Below are 19,191 nucleotides of genomic sequence, written 5' to 3' on the forward strand. Positions count from 1 at the left end.
ATCTTTCCTTCATCCCTTCTTTGTCTGCCTTGTCTGCTTAGGGTACAACTCAGCGAAGCATTTAGGTGAATGCTTAACTCCCATTGATTTCAAGGGGATTATGTACACAGCCTGAAATTAAGCATGCTTTTAAATGCTTTGCTGAACCAGGGCCTGAAAAATGTGTTTTGCAGTGGGAGAGGACTCTCCCTATGTTTTTTCAGTGCCTAGCATAATGGGCCCCAAAGGAAGACAGAAACTATTTGGGAGTAAAAATTTTGAGGCTTTTCCCCTGCTTTTTGTCGAACTGCAGTGTGAGACTTCTGCCCCTTCATGTGTTGACAGCCGGCAGCTGACAGGCTGAGCAAACAGCTTTGCGGTGGTCTGCTTGTCACAGGGACATGAGATTGCAAAGGTGATGACAAAGCCATGCAGTTAGAAACTAGATTAAATCAACTGAAATTGTGCAGTTAGGAGCAATTGCAGCTCTAGGTCCAGCTGCATATCCAAATCTATGTCTGGCTGAGCTTGGGGCTGTGTCTGGATGAGCTCTGCACCTTCTCTGAGGAGGAAAGCAGGAGATACAGCAGCTCTGGCACCATTATGGGCAGCTGGGAAACCAAAGACACAGAAGGTCAGGTTTAGTCAAGGCCTCACATAAAACCAACCTCAAGTCATCCCATCCAGAAGCCGAATCACAAGCCAGTGATTGCCTGAGACCAGCACCATCTTTTGAGCTACCTGTAACAGCAACATGTTCATAGCGCAGGAACATGCAGAGCCTCCAAAACACTCAGCTGAGCATCCTCAGAGGCTACTTTGACCAAATCTGGAGCTGCTTTCCAAGATACAACAAAAAGCACCTTCCTAACCTCCAAATTAACTTCTCACAAGACAGTGGGAACCTTCGGGTTTGTTTTTAAAAACTGAAGAACAGAAGGTCAGCACGGTGGCCTGATCCATTTTAAGCTCTACTCCACAAAAGCTGAGCTGCTTTTCCTGAACATTTCCACCAGCTTTCAACCTGAAGTAAAAACTGAGCCTGGGACGTTTCAATTCAGAGATGAAACAGTTGGCAAAATGATAAACAATTGAAATCAGAGGGTCACTGTGGGGACTACTAGAGAGTGCTGCAAAAGGGGGGTGCTACCTCTACCCACCCAATATAATCTCTTCTTCTATAGATTTCTTTGTGATCAGTCATTGGTGCTAAGTAACCACATTTTAGTATTAAAAACACAATTTGTTCCAAACGCAGTGGCTACAGGAATGCCACCTCCTATTCTTAACAACCCCATGATGCACTGACAGCAAGCCAAATCCTGTTCTCAATTACACGAGTGTAAATTCACAGTAACTCGGTACATGGCCCTCTGTGAAGGGAGTTAGCAAATGCTCAGAGCTTTTGGAAATCACATTGCAAGGATTTGCACATGCAATGATAACCGAAAAAGCTGTCAGTCGGAGCACGAGGACTGTGTGTAGCAGGCACTTTCCATCAGCTTGGCATTGGTGAAACCATCAGGTGTCACTGCCCGTGCTCTGGATGGCAGAGATTTGGCAAACTGAGCTCATCAGACAACGCTCCTTTTCTTTTATGCTCCCGCCCACATTCAAAGACACTATTTTACAGCAGCATAAATCCAAGAGCGGGAATCAGAGCTCTCAGTGCTGTCCCTGACACCGTCCCACTGCCCGGGCTGGGGCAAATCCCTTCCTCTTTGCATCTGCAAGCGCTGAGCCGTTGGCTGCTCCAGCTGGGCAGCACACTGCTGAGCCCCAGCATCAAAAGCCAGCAACGGCAGCTGAACAGAGCCCGGCTGCACTTGAAAGACAAAGTCCTTGAGAAAACATCCCCCCCACCACCAGTGGAAAGCACGCCCGAGCCCCCGTACGGCAGCAGTGCTTGCCCTGCCAGAGACTTCAAATGGAGACATCATCTCCCTTGCGTGACTCCCCCTTTCATGCGCCCGGATGCAGGCGAAAGCCCTCGCCGCCGTGACAGTCTCTGGGTGAGGACATGCTGGGGGTTTCCCGACTGCCACAGAGCTCTCATTGTGGAGGGAATACAATGGAGTCACCACAGAGCACATGGCCAAGGCGAGGGCTTGGGGAGAGCAGCTGCTTTGATCTGCTGGGGAGGAGCTGACTGTGGGGTCGGTTAACCCTTGGGGCTCAGCCTAGAGCTAGCTTCTTCCCTTGGTTCCCCTGCAAAAGGGGCCTTCAACTGATTGATCCCATCTGACGCGGGAGATCCTGAGGAGAGCTGGGAAGCAGGTGTCAGGATGCTTGGGGTCCCCTTCAAGCACTGGGAGAGATACCCATCCTCCCCACCAGGTATTTTACAAGCTGCAGCATTTCTCTTCTGCTTTCTCATCCCTCTCCTCAACGCTTCAAATGTTACACTTGAGAAACCCCCATTTCCTGAGTTCGCTTTATTTATCTTTATTCCAATACCCAGAGGCAGACTGCTCTTGAGCTCCAGCCATTGTACCCTTCACCTACCCACTACCCAAAGCCTTCTGACCGTCTGCTCCAGCAGCCAACCCTTTTATACCATGCCATAGGCCATAGACCTCCCATTAGACCTCTCCAAATTCATGCAAAACATCCCCTGATGGAAATGAGCCCTTGTTCGCTCCAAGGAGAAGGACCATGGTGCTGGGGGAGGAGGAACACAGGCTGCTCTAGGTGATGGGTTTGATATCACAATTTTTTTCTTGTTGAGCAGAGAAGGCTGCATGAGAGGGCATTTCTAGGAGGGAGACAAGGCGTGGCAGGATCTCATCACATGCATCCTCTCCCGATGTCAGCGTTCTCCCTCACAGGGTGCCTGCAGAGTGCACGCCATTAGTTAAATCACATAGTGTTTCTGGGGAAGGGAAATTGCACCTGGGCTGTGGTTCATCTGCCACTCTGACTCCAATATGTATGAAAGCACAAAGTGACTGTGAGGAGCTGGCAGACAGCTCCTTTGGGATTACAGGAGCAGACTCCAAAGCAAAACCCTTTCCAAGGCTTGACATGCAAAAAATGCAGTTTAGGAGCCTGATGTTCAAAGATATTTATTCTCTAGGATCCTGGCCAGCAATGAGAGGAACTGCACATGGGTGGCAGGGCTGAGCATCAGGCCCTGAAGCCAAATGTCTGAGAAGATGCATCTCATTCTGAGAATCTTTATTCCAAGACCGTGCCAGAGTGCACTTGTTACTGTGGGTTAAATCCAGGCTTCACCCAACATAGCCAGAAGCCCATCACTGCCATCCAAGTCGGCAGAGCCTTTACTACTACATCTCCAGAGAAGCAGAGCAGACAGGAGTGTCTTGCAAGTTAGTTTTTAAGACAAAGCAGGATCAGCCACGGCTGGCTTTATTCCTCTTGTTTTACAAGCATCTGTTGTTTTGAAAACATCTGAAATGAGCACAATTCGACACAAGGCACCCTACGCAAAGCATCTTCTGTCAAAGGCGGAAATCTCAGACACGTGTCTGAAAAAGACTTGAAAGCTTTTTGTTGTTGTGTTGCTGGTGGTAATTTTGTTTTAAAAAAAATTAAAGGAAGAGACTCCTTTTTTCAAGAACTCACCCAGATGTTTGTGGTTTGGGATTTTTTTTTTTTAGAGCCTGGTTAGTCTCATGTATATTGAAACCTGCTCTGCTCACACAGAACAAGGGGGCTCTGACAATGTTCAAAGGGATCTGGAGAGCAGCAGTTTATACAAAGCTTTGCTCTGCTTTCCTGCAAGAGAGGGAGGAGGGAGGGAATGGTGGGTAAGAGCTCTAAGGGCAGCTGTTCACTGCAGTAGCTTAGTCTATAGAAACAAAATGCAGTGAAACAGAGCTTTAAAGCAAGAAGCCCCAGAGCCACACTCAGGCTTTTCTCCAGCATAATGTTCCCAGTCTTCAACAGATTTCTGGGTGAAGGTAGAAAGTGCAGCCAAACATGGAAGAGTAAAGACCTTCTCCATGTATCCCCTAAACATTAACTGACTCCTGCCTCCCATCAGGGCATGCTGTGGCTGTCCCAGGTGTCACCTCTCTTCTGTAAACACTTATCATAGAGTTATACTTCTGTGTAAGGTGGGGAAGGTAAAGGCTTAGGACAATGGGGAGAAGAAGCCCAAGAAGCCCACTAAGCATCAGGATGAAATACAGTGCATTTAGGAACAGTCATGGTGCAATGGCAGGGGTAGGAGCCTGGAAAGATGCAGATTTTCAAAGCATTTGAATTCCCCTTCCAGAATTCACGCCACCACATCCAGAAAGGCATCATCTATCTGATAGATTGAACCGACACAGAAACCTGTGTCTCCTCATAGGGACGCCAACGGACATAGTCACTACTTGAATGCCAAACATTACTTCCCAACACAGCACTGCAAGGGCATGCACAGCCACCCAGCAGCCTTTAATGCTCCAGTTAGAGCTAGTTGCTGTTTTCCACCCTGAAATACAGTTTGACCTGAAAGAGCATTTCATTGCAACTTTTTCCACCAAGCCAGGAGCTGTCAAATGGCAGATCAGAGCTGAGCACAAGCAGACACTATGCAGTCGCAAGACAGAAAAACAGCCAATTACCCCCAGATTAGACAAATTGCAGGAAGCTGAGGGAGCTTAGCTATCAAGTGAGCTGGTGAATCAAGTCCTCTTGGCTCAGCAGTGTCAGCTCAGACAATGAGAACTTTGCTGCTGCCCTCCCAGCATGTCCACCCACCTCATTCCCTTCCATTCCAAAGGACATCCGCGTCTCAGGATGCTGATCCAGGCAGCCAAGCTCAGAGGGGCTGGATGGCTCATCAACTGGGCACGATCTCAGCAGGAGAAGATGCACAGCCTCTCAAAGGTAAATAAATAAAGTCTCAGGAACAGCATTCTCTAGCAGGGAATATGCAAGGCTGGAGCTGGAGAGAGGGAGGAGAAAAGCCTTTCTGGTCTCTGCATCCATTACCACTAGACATACCTGAAATGGATCCAGGCAGGATAGATGTTGCTAACTAGGTACATTTTTCACCAGGCTAACGAGGAGATGTTTTAAATCTTAGCAAGGAGACCTAAATAATTCAACAAACAAGACTGGGGTAGGTGAGAGGACTGAAGTGAGTCAAGTTCACAGCTCTGAGAAAGCCCAGCAGTATCTGAACCACCACATCAGCTGCGATGACAGCCCCACAGCACTTGACCGTATAGGTTTGGGCCCCATGGGTGCTATTCATTAAGCAGTGGCCAGAGGACCCATCTGGCTGTAATGGGACTAGTAGCAGAGCTAGGCTGAATATATGGATCTGCAATGCCCTCGGGGCAAGGCAGCCACTTCATGGACCACTTTCAGGGTCCTGGGGACCCAATTCCTCCTCAAACCCTAGTCCTCACCTCTCTTCCTTGCCTTTTTTTTTTATATATATATAGTAATTCCTAAACACTAAGAAAGCATGATGCTGATATTAGAGACCTCTGCTTTTTGCTATGACTGTGATGCCCCAGGACAAGAAAAAAAGGTGGAGAACTGCCTTGCGATCATCAATGCAAAGCACATTGCTCTTTCCCTGCATCTCTCCCTGGGTTGAGCTCCTGGGTCTCCATGGTGCTGTCAGTTCTGAGAGCCCCACAGGTATGAGTTTACCTGCAGAGCACTTTCTTTCTACAAGGCTGTGCCCCATCAGATGACCAAAGGGCTGGATCTGGCCCTCAAGGATGGAGGAAGAGTCTCATCCCATATGTTACCCTCCCCTATTTCCTTTTACCCTCGTTTTGCTCTCAGGACTGGATACCTGCCAACGAGCAGACAATTTTGCACCAATTGTCTCTCTGCTGATGTTTCCATCAAGATGGGAAACACGAAAGGCTTCACTGATTTACGGAGGCTCGCTGGTTTTGCGCCTTGACAAGAATTACAAAAGGAATCTCATTACAATCTCCTCGGTTCTCATCAGCCTGGCACGGCGCCCACTGGTGTGCCGTGTCGATCAAAGCCTCGCTCATGAAAGCCCAAAGGGTGCCAGCAGAGCTGTTAGAAATATGATTTTTTTTCTTCTTGTCGTAGCTGTGGCACTCATGTGAAACCAGGGGGGAGGCTGGAGGATCAATCAGGGGATGCAGCCACTTTGGGGAGAGTGTTAAACGTGTACCCCTGTCTGCCCTCCTCCAGCTGCCAGTGGGAAACTTCCAGCTCCGTTTGTAGCCAGCATCTGGAGAAGGCTGTGATCTGGGATCACGCAGAGTGTCTGAGCTCTGAGGGACAACCATCTTTCTGCTGTAGGTCCAATTATATAGGGCAAAGCAGAGGGATCGACATCCATGAACAGGCTAGAAATCTATTTCCATGCAGGGAGTGGGGGTCTGACTCCATGCTATGAGATCAGCTCCAGGCCATGCTGGGGACCCGGGTAAAAGTTAGCTTGTGCACAGTATTGCCATGCCTAATTTAGGCTTTCCTTCACAGCCCCTGGGAAGCATTGTGATATACCTGCATCGTGCAGCGTGTTGGACTGTTGAAAGCCATGGCCATGGTTTGAGGCGCTCTGCCAGAGAAAGGTCTGTGATAAGCCACATGTTCAGCAGCAGAAACTGAAGATCTTGGGGATATTGTAGATGAAAATTTTAGCTAAAAGCCCAGGTTTGGCAGCAACAGAGATGGGATGGAATGCTCTAAATCCCTCTGTGGGGGCTGATCGCACAGGAGAGCTGTCATGGAGGTCTTCCAAACCCCAACAGACTCTACACGGATGGCCAACTGCAGGACATTCCACCTAGCAGCTTCTCCTATTAGTTCCACTCCCTGGCTGCCACAGGCAAGAGCAAACGCTGCAGTCCCTGATGTATGCTGGAGTGACGCTTCTGTTAGATTTCCTTCCTCAGTTGAACAGAGGCTTGCTTGGAAATAATTATATGTTGATGGGGAGGAGCATTCAGGACTGTTTCCTGTTTTTTGGCCTGTTCTTTTAGGAAGATCTAATTGGCTTTCCATTCCTCCCAGTAGCCTTTGAACCTGCCAATTAATTTCTAGTGAATTTGATAAAGTAGGAAAAGTTTCAAATGTGTCACGGTCCTACAAACTGTGTGAAAATAGACAGCTGGAAGAGAAGGTCCTGTTAATGTCTCACTGGATGGCTGCAGGATGAATTTATCTGGCATGTCAAGCACCAGCGAGCCCACGCTGGAAAGTGCTGTTAGGACTGTACCTAACCTCAAGAGAAGTTCTGGTCAGAAATTGCATTTCTCTAGGCACAGGAGCAAGGGAAAAGAAAAGGAAATCAAGTATCCCAACCCCAACTACCTGTGGGGCAACTTGTTTTAACCAGTGAAAACATTTCTCTCCTTGACTCTGAAGTTGCTCTAATAATCTGGTATCTCAAATTAGGACAAGAAACACGTTTTCTGTTCATTATTAAATCAAGTATGTATTGCGACATCATGGAGATGGTATCTTTGATGTTAGACTGCACAAATGAGCTTTGGTGGAGCATGGAATAAAGAATGGTGGTAGAAGTCCCTAATGGGGACCCCCAGCGCACAGGGTAGGTGCACATCTCAGTGTCAGCATGATGTGATGGGGATTAAGTCACAAAACACCCTCTGAGAATTTGGATGCTGTAAGGGTTTCTTCTCACTTTTACACATGAGGCTTGTCAAAACAGCAGCGTCCAGCTTGTTAACATTTTTTAAAACATTTACACAGCAGTTGCTTTTCTAGTGGCCATTAAGACAATTCCACTTGGCCGATTCCCCCTCACCTCCTATTTGTTGTCACAATAATCTGGCTCTGCGTGTTTTGGAAAACCAGTTGCATTTTATGAGGGCTTAAATCTGGAGTCATCTCCACAGGACTTCCTTTAAATGTTTTCGTCTCCCCTTCCCCTACTCTGCAGACTCCAACATGGAGGAAATTTTTTCAAAAGCCGGGTTAACTTGCTGAGATGTCATTATAAATCCAAAGCAAATAGGCCTGAGACGTTCCTTGTGGGCCTTTTATTCAGTGAAATGAGTTCAGCAGCACAGCAGTTGCTTTGCAAATACAGTGCAAAGCTTTGAGGTTTGCTTTGAATCATGGTGTCTCTCTTTGCTGCCTGCTCCTTGGAGCTGGAGGAGGGGTGGGAAGGTCACTGGATTATGCCTGCCAAGAAAATGCTTTCTCACAAGTGCTGGATGAGCCCCCTTTGAATGCTAAAATTGATCTGCAGAACTGGGACCCCTACTATATCTGTAGGGTTAACTCTTGGAAGACATTTGGCACCTCTCACTTTATACCAACCTATTGCCTCCATGAAAACCGATGAACATTCCACAAGCCCTGGTGGTGCCAGCTGCCTACAGAAACCACTCCCAGCAGACCTGGGTAGTGCAGATGACTGACCTAAGTATGAGTTGCTCTGCCAGGACATGCCTGTGAGAGCAGGTCTCCCCCTTCCTGCCTTTGCTAGACTCGACACATTCTCCTGCCATACACATCCCCTCCAGCCGTGACTTGGTCAAGTCCTGGGAGCTCCGGAGCACCATGAGTTCATCTGCACTGACCACTTCAGTGCTTGTAGGGAGCAAGAAAGACAGAGAAGTTCAACCATTAGATGAAATGACTAACGGTAGTGGGCAGAGCCAAACCAAGACCAGACTGGTTTCTGACAAACAGGGATGACCAGCTGCCCAGAGAGGTACCAGCACAGAAGCTGATCAGAAGCACACAGTTCCCTTTCCATCCCCATCGGCACCAGCAAGTGTCATCCCTGCTCCCATGAGCCCTCCCTATATGATATGTTGGTCCACCTTGGCCTATGGCCTTGAAAATGGGGTGCAGGGAAGAACCCAGAGCGGGGTGATGCTGATGAATCAGTCCCTCTCTCTGCTATATGCTTTGTCTCTGGGGAGTACGACTGCTGTAAGGCAAACGCTGGCTCCTCTCTAGAGATCCTCTAGCTGTTAGCTAAGCATGAATAATATCTTTTGCATTTAGTTGCACCTAATGAAGACTAGATGGGAGGCAGTTCTGATGCTCCTTCAGCTGCTCTTAGAGGTGGTTCTTCTCCATTCAATCAACTGCTGTTGTGTCAAATATCCTTGCCCCGAGAGATAAATGAACACAGTTTGTTCAGCCTCTGATGAAGGTAGATGAAACCCTCACTCAATTTCTGAGATTCAATCATGCTAAAATCTATCAATTAACTAAAGACATTGGAGCTTGCTAATGTCAGACTAATTAAGACATGCTTCAAGCACTTCCTATTAGTTATTCTTGTGGTTATTAGGTGTGGAGGAGATGTATATAAATAGACAGGGGCTCTCTGCTAAAGCAGGAAAAACTTGCAAAATTAGGCTCTGGTGGGGTGTTTTGAAATGAAGTTTGAGGGATATTGTCACTTAGCAAAAGAGGGATTTAATCTAAATATTAGCCATGTGACAGGAGCATCTTGAAACCTTTCAAGGGATTAGGGCCTTCTTATATTAGGCACTGTATGATTAACCGTAGCTGTCTAAATTGGAAGGGTTTTCCTGAAAAGGCAAGCAATACCAGAGGACCGCTGAGCCCCTCTCTCTCAGACACACTCCTGAAATACCCCTCTCTTCTTAGCAAAGGGGACTTCATAAAACAGACATCTAACTTCTAAATAGACAAAGCTTGGGGTGGTCTCAGCCCTAGAGAGCCTGTGAGGTTGTGTGCCCTAGATGCGTTTCATGACAACACTGACTTCAGCCCACGGTCCCTGGAGTCCCTTGCCCTGACTTTGCTGGCTCCAGACCCTACAGACCAGACATCTCACCTGATCCAAAGCTGGTTTTGGAGACTAGGCTCGGAGGCATCATCTCAGCCATGCCCTCTGGGAGGAGGGAAATGAAGGTTTGCTTTGAGTGTCTTTCAAGCAGGAAGATAAATTAAACTTGAGTTGGACATGGGGCTACTGGAATTGGTCTCTGCCAAAAACACTGTTCATGCATGTGTTGAACTGAGGCTGGGACATGAGAGCTGGAAGACCAGAGCACCCATTGAATTTTCTCCCTTCTGGAAACAGGGTGCATGATCACACTAGCAGCTACTGTTGCATCTGTCTGTCCTGAGTAACTTGCAAACCTGCTGGCTGACTTCAACACCATTTGAGATAGGGTAAGAAGTCTCAAGGAGATAATTTCTCTACTGGTTTAGTGGAAATAAGAAGAATTCTGAGGGAAAAGCTGCCATACAGATTTAGCCTTTATTAGACTCCTGACTGTTCACACAGGAGGAAAGGGCTATAGAAGTCCCAGCCACAAGGAAATCTTCCTTTCTCTGGTTTGACCAGAGGACTGATCCATGAGATCTCTAGGAAAATGGAGGTCTTTTTATCTGTGCTCCTTCTGTTGGAATACACAGCTAAAGCGCTCTGAGCCACCTGGCAAGGCTGAAATTCTCACTCCAGTGGAGCAGAACAAAGCATCAGACCTGGAGAGGTACCCAGAGATGACCTTTTCCATAAGAAGAAGATAAGGCTATGGCGATCAAATGGTCCAGCCCGACCTCTTTGCTGAGGCCAGTTACACTGGTGGGTTTATATGAAATGCCATCAGAGCCCCAGGAAGGAGGACCATGAGCTGGCAGCTCTTTCTGACATACCACCCAACAGGTCATCAGCACCAGGGGGTTGGAGAAAGTCTCTGTTCTCCATTTCCATGCTGCTGAGCCATTCAGCATCCTCAAAGAGCTGCTCTTTAATCAGGCATCTGAAATAGCAAATAGGAGACTCACCCGGGGAGGACGGCCCTGAAGTTAAAAAAGGAACTTACTATGAAGCCTGAAACTAAAGAGAACCCGCCCATGAGTTTCCTCCTGCAAGTTATTCTCTTTTCCATCCAGCAAAAACCTCAAGGGATCAACTCCCACTAAATTACCCTCTTCTCTGCCAGCCAGAAACTTATATGCATCACCTCCCACTAAATTACTCTCCTCTCTGGCCAGCCTGAAACCTCAGTGGCTCACATCCCCTAGCACTCCCCTCTGCCAGCCACAATTAATCTTTTCAGTTGAATTTTCATTCCCAAGTTCTTCTCCAAATGAAAGATCTGGGGCTCCACTATGGAAAAAAAAGTCTGCAGGCTTCTAGAGATGTCCAAAGTGGCCTTGAACAGCAGGCTCCTACCAAAGCCAGGCACGAGCCCTCAGGCTTCGCTTTTGCTGCTCCTTAAAAGCTCCCTCAAATGTAGTGGGAATCCAGAGTTTCTTCTCTTTTCTTGAAACAACTGCAGCTTTGGGAGGTTATTTCCTCCTGTTCTCACAGGCAGCATAGGAGAGGAGATGTAAAGCCTGGGTGGGCACCTGGCGATGAGTCCCTCTGTCCACTCACTGAAAACCAGCGTGTAAATTGGTGTTGCGATTTTCCCCATCTCCATGTTCCTAACCTGCCTGGAAAGGAGCTTGGGGAAGCCCTGCTCTTCCAGGCTTGGCAGGTCTTGCACCATAACATGACCCTACGGCTTGGCAAGTCCATGTCCCAGCTCTGTCCTGACCCCACAGCTGCCATCTCCAGGCCTCAGTGCTATAAATATGGGATAACATTACTTCCTAGATATCAAGACACAGTGGGATAACCTGCATTTTAGCAAATAAGAATTACTCAGATATTATAATGTGAATCCCTGGCAAAACCTCAAATCTGCCGCATATTCCCCTTCCCATTCTGGACATTTCTGCAGCTGCATTTCTGCTCTGTCGACTCCTCAGCTCCCCCAGGAAGGACAAAGTCATGTCCCAGCAAAGTCAAGGGGCTCTGAGATGTGCAAACCATGGTGGTGAGGAAGGAGAAGCATTAAACATTTTTCTTTCCACCCTAAATCTCTTTGTAAAGTATTTGATCTGGCAGCGTCTAGTACATTTACCACAGGAGATAATCTTTGCCGTTTGGGGCTAGTGATAAAGAAAAACTGCCTGTTATCAGCTGACCAGCTCGTCCCAGCAGGAGACATCCTATCTTGGGCACATCAAGGCAGATTTCATTATTAAAGAAGCCGTTTGTTTGTCCCAGAGAAAAAAAAAAATGGCAATTTCTTTTGTTCTCCACAAGCAGCAAATCAGTGTTGCTGCTCTGTCTTCATTACCTGCTCAGTAATTGTCACTGCTGAGTGCCTGGTGAGACATCGTGAAGGATGCTAAAAGCTTTCCTTTCCCTTTTTGCAGCACCATCTGCTTTTGTCTGCTCGCAGGCTGATGGAGGCAAGGAAATGTCTGCTGCTTTTAAAGGGGCAGGGTGGTGTAAATGTAACCTCTAGCTTTATTTTTAATGTGTTAAATAGTAAAAATCAAATGGCCTTTTGCCCATCCATCCGTTGCCCTCACCATCTGCTGCAGGAGTTAATTTATTGGAAGCAACGTCCTTTGGCTGTGAAGGTGAGGGCTCCCCTGGACACCTCGGCTCCCTGCCCTTCACCTCACCCAGAATTAGCAAAACAAGGTGAAATTTGAGGTGTTTCAGAGGTGGCTGGGGAGTAGATATTTGCTTGCAATGTCCATTTCCCCCCTTCATTTCAGGACAGGACACAGTTTTGTCAGAGGTGTGTGACAGCAGCTTTCCTACACAAATGCTGTAGAAATAAGGAATTTCAAACCAGAAAGAATCATTAAAAGTCCTTGAAAGGTCCTTGAAAGGCTAAATGATGGAGATCCCACAACCGTCCCAGGTAATCCAGTCTCCGCTCTGCTATCGCTGTCTCTAGGATATTATTATTCCTTCTTGCTGTAATTTAAACTCACGATGTCTTGTCTTCTTCACCACAGACATCAAAAATCAGATTTCATTTTCATCACACAACTAATATTCAACAAAGCCAACACTTTTTAAGGGAAAGATCTACGTCACTACCCTTCTTAATGTGAATAGCTTAGAGTAATTTCTTAAAAATAGTTTAAATAGTGCAGTTTGCCATTTTCAAAGATGACACAAGGTAGGTTTCTAATTTTAAAATGACAAACCATTCCGACATGCAAGCCAATTGCCACACCACTTTCTTTCAGAGGCATTTTAATTTGGGGTATTTCAGAATTACTAAAGCAAAATCTTCCTGTTGAACTAGGTGGGATTTTTTTTCTCCAGCTCTGCAGAAGTCACATGAAGACCTGATATGGAGATGTTTAGTCCCATTCCAGGGCAGGGAAAGCATCTCACATCTTTTATAATTTCTCACCCTGCAGCGCTCACCTGCAGAGGATGGAGTCTATAGCATCCCAAAGTGATCGCAGTCTTCCCCTTTGACCTGGCTCGGGATTTTCCCTCCTAGGTCCCTGTCAGAGGCTTCTCCAGCTCTCACTGCTTGGATTTTTAGGAAGCTTCTAATTTCTAGTTTAATTTTATTTACACTAGTTTATACCGACTTATTTCCTAATTATTGCCTTCAAGCTTAAATTGCTCTTCTCCCTCTGTAGCACTAATGCTTTGGATGTTATTAGAAACAGAAGCTCCTGCTCAGCCTCTGTTTACAGGGTTAAATGCAGGGTTTTGTGGTCTCTCAGAAAAAAATGCTTGGGGCTCCCCAAACATCCTGAGAACATTTCTTGGCTCCTCTTCTAGTTTCATGTGCAGAGATGCAAATTGCACACAGAGAGCAGATTTTGGATCATGTCTCTTACATCTGCCCAGGTTTTTGGCCCAAGCTACTCTCAAGACTCAGGGCTGGGAGAGATGCAAACAACCATTGAAGGATGGCTGAATCGCCCTTCGGAGGAGCCGGTCTCTTCCCTGACCAGAGACAGGGCTTGGGCTGATGTAGCATCTCAGGTGGCTTTTAGAAGGTACAACCCTTCCTCGACTGGGTGTGTTGTACCACAGGTTACAAATAAAAAGGCACACAAACCACCACAGCCTGGAAAAAAAGATTTCCGCTCCTTCCCCAATCAAACCTAATTCAACTAGTAATTTTTAGCTTGTTGCCTTGGTTATTAGTGCAGACGTATGCATCAAGAGATGAGTTTTCTGCTTCACGAGGCAGAGTCCCTCCAATGCAAGGGAGATCCAGGCTATAGCAGTCATCTACACATCCCCACCCTGGGCTGCAGCTCCTTGGTGCCCGGCCTTGAAGGAGAGCTGCCATCCACTCAACCTCCCAAACATTTGTGCTTATTTGAACTTGTAGTACAAAACGTTTCAGCGGATTATTCAGTGCCTCCGGGAGCTCTTGAGGAGGCAGAAATAATGAAAAAATATTAATTAGGCTATTATTAATTTATTACAATTGTTAACTGCTGACATTCTTCTCGGCACCAGGCTTGGCTCCAGCTGGTGGGACTGGAGTTGCAGATGGCAAGAGCCTGCTATGAGGAGAGATGATCTTGTTATAGCCCTGCTCCACGCTGTGCCCCGAGGTGAGCATGAGCGGGGGAATGGGGAGGAGGTAGAGGGGCTCTTCAGATGCCTCCATTAAAAATAACAGCCGAGGATTTCCATATGTATTAAATTTCCTGCCCCAGCAGTACACACAGTCTAAACTATCTTATAGGAGAGATGATAGTAGCACAGAGAACAGTTTAATGATGTGAGTAGCGTTTTTTCAGAGCAGAAAGCCAGGTGAGATGGGAAAGCTGTGGTCCAAAATCTTCTTGGTGGAGCAGGAGGACACAGAGTACACGCTGTACATATCATTATCCCACACCAGACAGGATCAGGGCTTTGCGTGCACATCCACATTGATGTGCAGCGCTCTCTCTACCTAAACCATCCTCCAACTTCTCATATCAACCCATGGAGACCTTATAACATCAAGTTTCAGAGACATCCCTTCCCAGGGCACTGCTCTTCATGCAAAACACACAGGCAAGAAGTGCCTAAAAACCAGCCTGCTTTTAGAGCTTTTTCACTGATTTTAGCTGCTGAATTCATTGCCTTGAGTCAGTTTGGATTCAAAGAGTGTTTGGCTTTTACAAAGGGAAATGGCCTGGGGTATAATAATACGGATTCAGACTGAAACCCGAGCTCCAGCCTGCGCACAAGACCTAGTGTTTCTGAGCAGGAATTAACTCCTAACCATTCTCAGCCAGGAAGAAACTTTCAGCTCCAGTTCAGAGAGCAGCAGAAGGAATCGTTTCCATCCCCAGCTGCACCCCTAGCTGACACTATTAGAGAAATTATTGGATTAGAGCAATAGGAGAGAAATCACTGCCCATGCCTCAGTTTCCCTAGGATGTAGCTAAGAGGAAGCTAAAGAAACAGTTCAGCCAAAAAGCCTAAAACTCAGAAACCCTCTTGGTTCAAGCACACTGAATATGATTTTAGGATCTTGCCAGAGAACTCCCTGTTGTCCCCCACCCACAGCAACTCCTCTAGGCATACTGCTGCCCTGCAGTTGTCTGGAGAGCACCCCTGGGTGCCAGGGTGCTTGTTATGGCCTCTACTGTGACCCAGGTGTGGAGACGTGCCACAGCCTTGGCAAGTCATTATCCAGTTACCTTGAAATCACTTTTAACTCAGGCCAAATTAAGGTAAAGTGCAAATAAAGGTGTTAATTCCCAGCATCCAAAAATAGACAACAGAGCCAGAGATGTTTGTAGAGGACATAAGTGAGGGAATAAAGAAAAAAACCACACTTCACATAGCCTCAGTAAGTTCAAATGAGAGCAGTCTCCCTCTGTAACCCCTCCTCTGTTGTAGACTTTTCCAGACAAGGTGGTGGGGAGGATTCCCCCTCCTGCTGCTCCTGGCCCTCAGATTGCCTCTTTTGCTGGCAGTGAGTTGGCGGGGTCATGTCTGTCGCCTGCGTGTTCCCAGGGGATGCCACCCAAGGGGTCTTCAAGCAGCCATGACCACCCCAGCTTTGCAGGGAAGGGAGCAGATCTCCAGTTTACCCACCTCATGAAAGGTATGAAATGCAAAGCCACAACAACATTGCTGGCAAGAAACATCCTACCCTATGTGGCAAATATCCCGCAAACTGTTTATATGCAATGATTTGCAGCTGTATGGATTATTTGCATATGGAGACCACCTCTCACATTCATTAAATGAGCTCCTGTCCTGATATTTAAAGGAAGAAAGTTGCATTAGGAGCTGTGCTTCTGGCTGGATGGTGTGTGGTGGTTATGGGACCCAACTAACAGTCTTCTCAAGTATTTCCAAACTTCTACAGCTTTGTTCTTTAAAGAGAATGCTAATGATTTCTGTGGTGGGATGCAAGCAGAATTACCTAGCAGTTCCTCTTGCCAGGTAAGTTTACTGAGACCAGACCTGCAGGAGAGCTCCCCAACCTATGCTGTAAGAGGATGATGATGACTTCTACCTCTGACACAATCCTTTCCCTAAAATTCAAGTTGTGGAAGATGAAGAGGCTTCCTGCAACTTAATGGGTCAAGTCCAGAAAGAAATCCCATGGTCATGTCAGGAAACACCATCCATGGTGGGAGCAGTGAGGCTGCCTGTGTTTTCCTCTGGAAGTCATTGACAGGGATGAAATTTGGTCTGAGTTTTATCAGAACCAGCTGTTCCAATTCTCCATTTCCAATGACTTAGTGTTGATGAGAGAGGATTACAAAAAATAATGAGAAAGGCAGAATCAGATTGGAATGTTTGGATTTTATCTTAATGGAACACTTAAATTGATTTAGCCTTTTATTATTATTGTTTTGTTACAGGCAGTAGCACAGGGTCCCTATTATTTTTAATTGGCTTTGTTCCTCATTAGATTGAACACAGATTGTCAACCAGCAGAATTTCTCATTGAATGCAAATCCAGGCACCAAATGTCCAGGCTCCAGCAGTCCTGGACAAATGCTGATTTTTCTGAACCTTTCTATAGGGGGAAATATCCCACCAGGGAATTCTCTGTCCTCTCAGATGTAGGACACAGGGTGAACTGTCCTGTCCCCCCATCACGAGGATGGATGCAGCCTCAGGAAAAACGGCACCTGCTTTGTGGAGGGGAGGAAATACCTCTGAGTGGGGCTGGGAGGAGGTGAGGGACATGTGCAAATCCCAAAGGTATGTTTATCGGCACAGATGCCAATTGTCTTGAAGCAGGTAAATAATGGGAAATGTTTGACTGCTGTATTAGCTATTATTAATATCTGCTGATGCTCAGGAAATGTTGTCATGCAGAGCAGGAATAGGCTGCTCTTTGCCTTAAATCCTGTACAATAGACCAAAAATACTCCGAGGCAGCATTCTGGAGCCACTGGTGTCTGCCGTGCCCAGATATCTATCCCTCCCATCGGGCAGTCCTGTCTTGCAGACCAGGACAAGGAGTTTCATCCGGCTATTCTCTGCTGGGATTTTATTTTTTTATTTTTATTATTATTGTAAAGGACTTCCTGCCCTTGAAAAACAGGGGAAACAGTCCAGGAGCGACAAAAGCAAGGTGGGGAAACACAGGGAGGACACTTGGGGAGTGGGACTTGTTGAGCCCCAGAGATGAGCTGGGTGGGAGGGACCTCAGAGGAAATAGGAAAAGATGGGACTGAGGATGTGAGGGTTATTTATTTACAGCAACGCAAAGGACTCTGAAATAGGGTTTTGTGTACACAGGATCAGGCCTGCCAAGGATCTGGGGGAAAGGGAGGCAGGCAGATGACCCACCATGTCTGTGTACTGAGGTGGGAGCAGAGCAGCGGCTGCCTGCTCTCTGGGATGGGCAGGACAGGCCATTACTGTCTTCAGCAAAGCTGCCTTGGGAGCAGTAAGTCAGCATTAGTCAGAGCAGTTGGTAAATACTGTTTATTTGGAGTATGCAGAAAAGCTCAGAAAGGATTTGTAACCCTCTGAGGATCTAACAGGGGGTGACTCTATCACTGCTGAAATGCAGCTGGTGCTGGGGTGGTACGATGTGAAATCTGGGAGTAGGGGTAAAGCCATAAAGGCATTTGAGTCTGACCTCATTCTTCAATACCTGAATGTTTAGGGGGATTTATAGTCTTGGCAAATCCCAGGCAGAGGTACATGCCCCTTTGTGCCCTGCTTTCCTTCCAGCATGCCCCAACGGCTCGTGTACAAGGATCCCATCCTGCCTGCAAGCCCCTGGCAACCCCCTTCCATTGCACCCAAATATCCTATAGCATTTGGGCACTCTGGGGGGCCTGCTCAGGCTGCAAGGACTGCTAGGACATTCATATATGGCATCCTGTGACCCTGGAACCTGACTCCATCATGCCTTTGAAATGCTGCCTTAGAGAAGCACATCTCCATGGCAGGAATGGGCAACAAAAAGACAAATCCAGCTGAACCACCAAGGCAGTTTATGCAGGTGTGTTGCATTTGAGATATGCTAATGCATCTTTCATGGCTTTGAAAGATTCTCTCTCTCTGTACTGCTGTTGCCTTGGTTATATCCGTGCAAGAAAGAAAGGTGGCCCGGTGGCCTGACGCCCTGGTGAGGGCCGCTCAGGAGCCCTGAAACTATTTCCAGGCTTGAGGCACATCAGAAAGCAAGAGCCACCAGTGGGATGGCTTTGGGTGGTGGATGCCAAATGGGGTCTCCCTGAGCTGCTATGTCCTTGCAGCAGATGCATCCTGGGGTCATGGGCAAGGGCAGCTGGGACACCTCTGGGCTGGTGACTGAGGACCACACTCATCTGCAGGTGCTGCCTTGGCCTGGGATGAAGCACAGGCGTGGACATGGCACATGGAGCCACACTATCATGGTCTACTGTGATTTTGCTTGCTCTGTAGCACAGAGATGCACAGTACCTTGATTTGCATCTCAATAAATATTGTCTCCCAAATTTTAGAATGCGTTAAACTGCTTTGAAGAAAAACTCTTGATCCCTGATACATTCAGTAAAGAAACAGGCACGACAAAATGCCTTCTCAAGGTTTCTGTGTTGGATGCTTGAATTATCTTCTGGCGGTACTGACTTCTCTGCTGATTGTGGAGGTGATATTGTTGTATTTTTAATGATACCCTTCCAATTTATTAAGATCACTTGGAATTCCAGCCCTGTCCTCTGATGTGCTTGCTGTCCCTTCCAGTGAGGTATTGTCTGCAAATTTAATAACTATCTATGTTATGCCATCATTCAACTGTTAATGAAAATATTGAATAAACCTGCCCCCAGGAGAGACCCTGTCTGGACACCCACTCAATCCATCCGTCCAGTTTGACAGTGAGCTGCTGATAACCACTCCCCAGGTATCTTATGAACAGTTTTTTCACCCATCCTACAATAAACTGCATATAGATGAGGGTCCCCTGTGTGATGGTGACAAAACCTCACTGCCCTGACCATGTTTGACACAAACAAGTCCTTGTCTGTGCATAGAGCGAGGTTCCTGGTCACAAAAGG

This window comes from Haliaeetus albicilla, chromosome 16, assembly GCF_947461875.1.
Source record: "Haliaeetus albicilla chromosome 16, bHalAlb1.1, whole genome shotgun sequence".
NCBI classification, from domain to species: Eukaryota; Metazoa; Chordata; class Aves; order Accipitriformes; family Accipitridae; genus Haliaeetus; species Haliaeetus albicilla.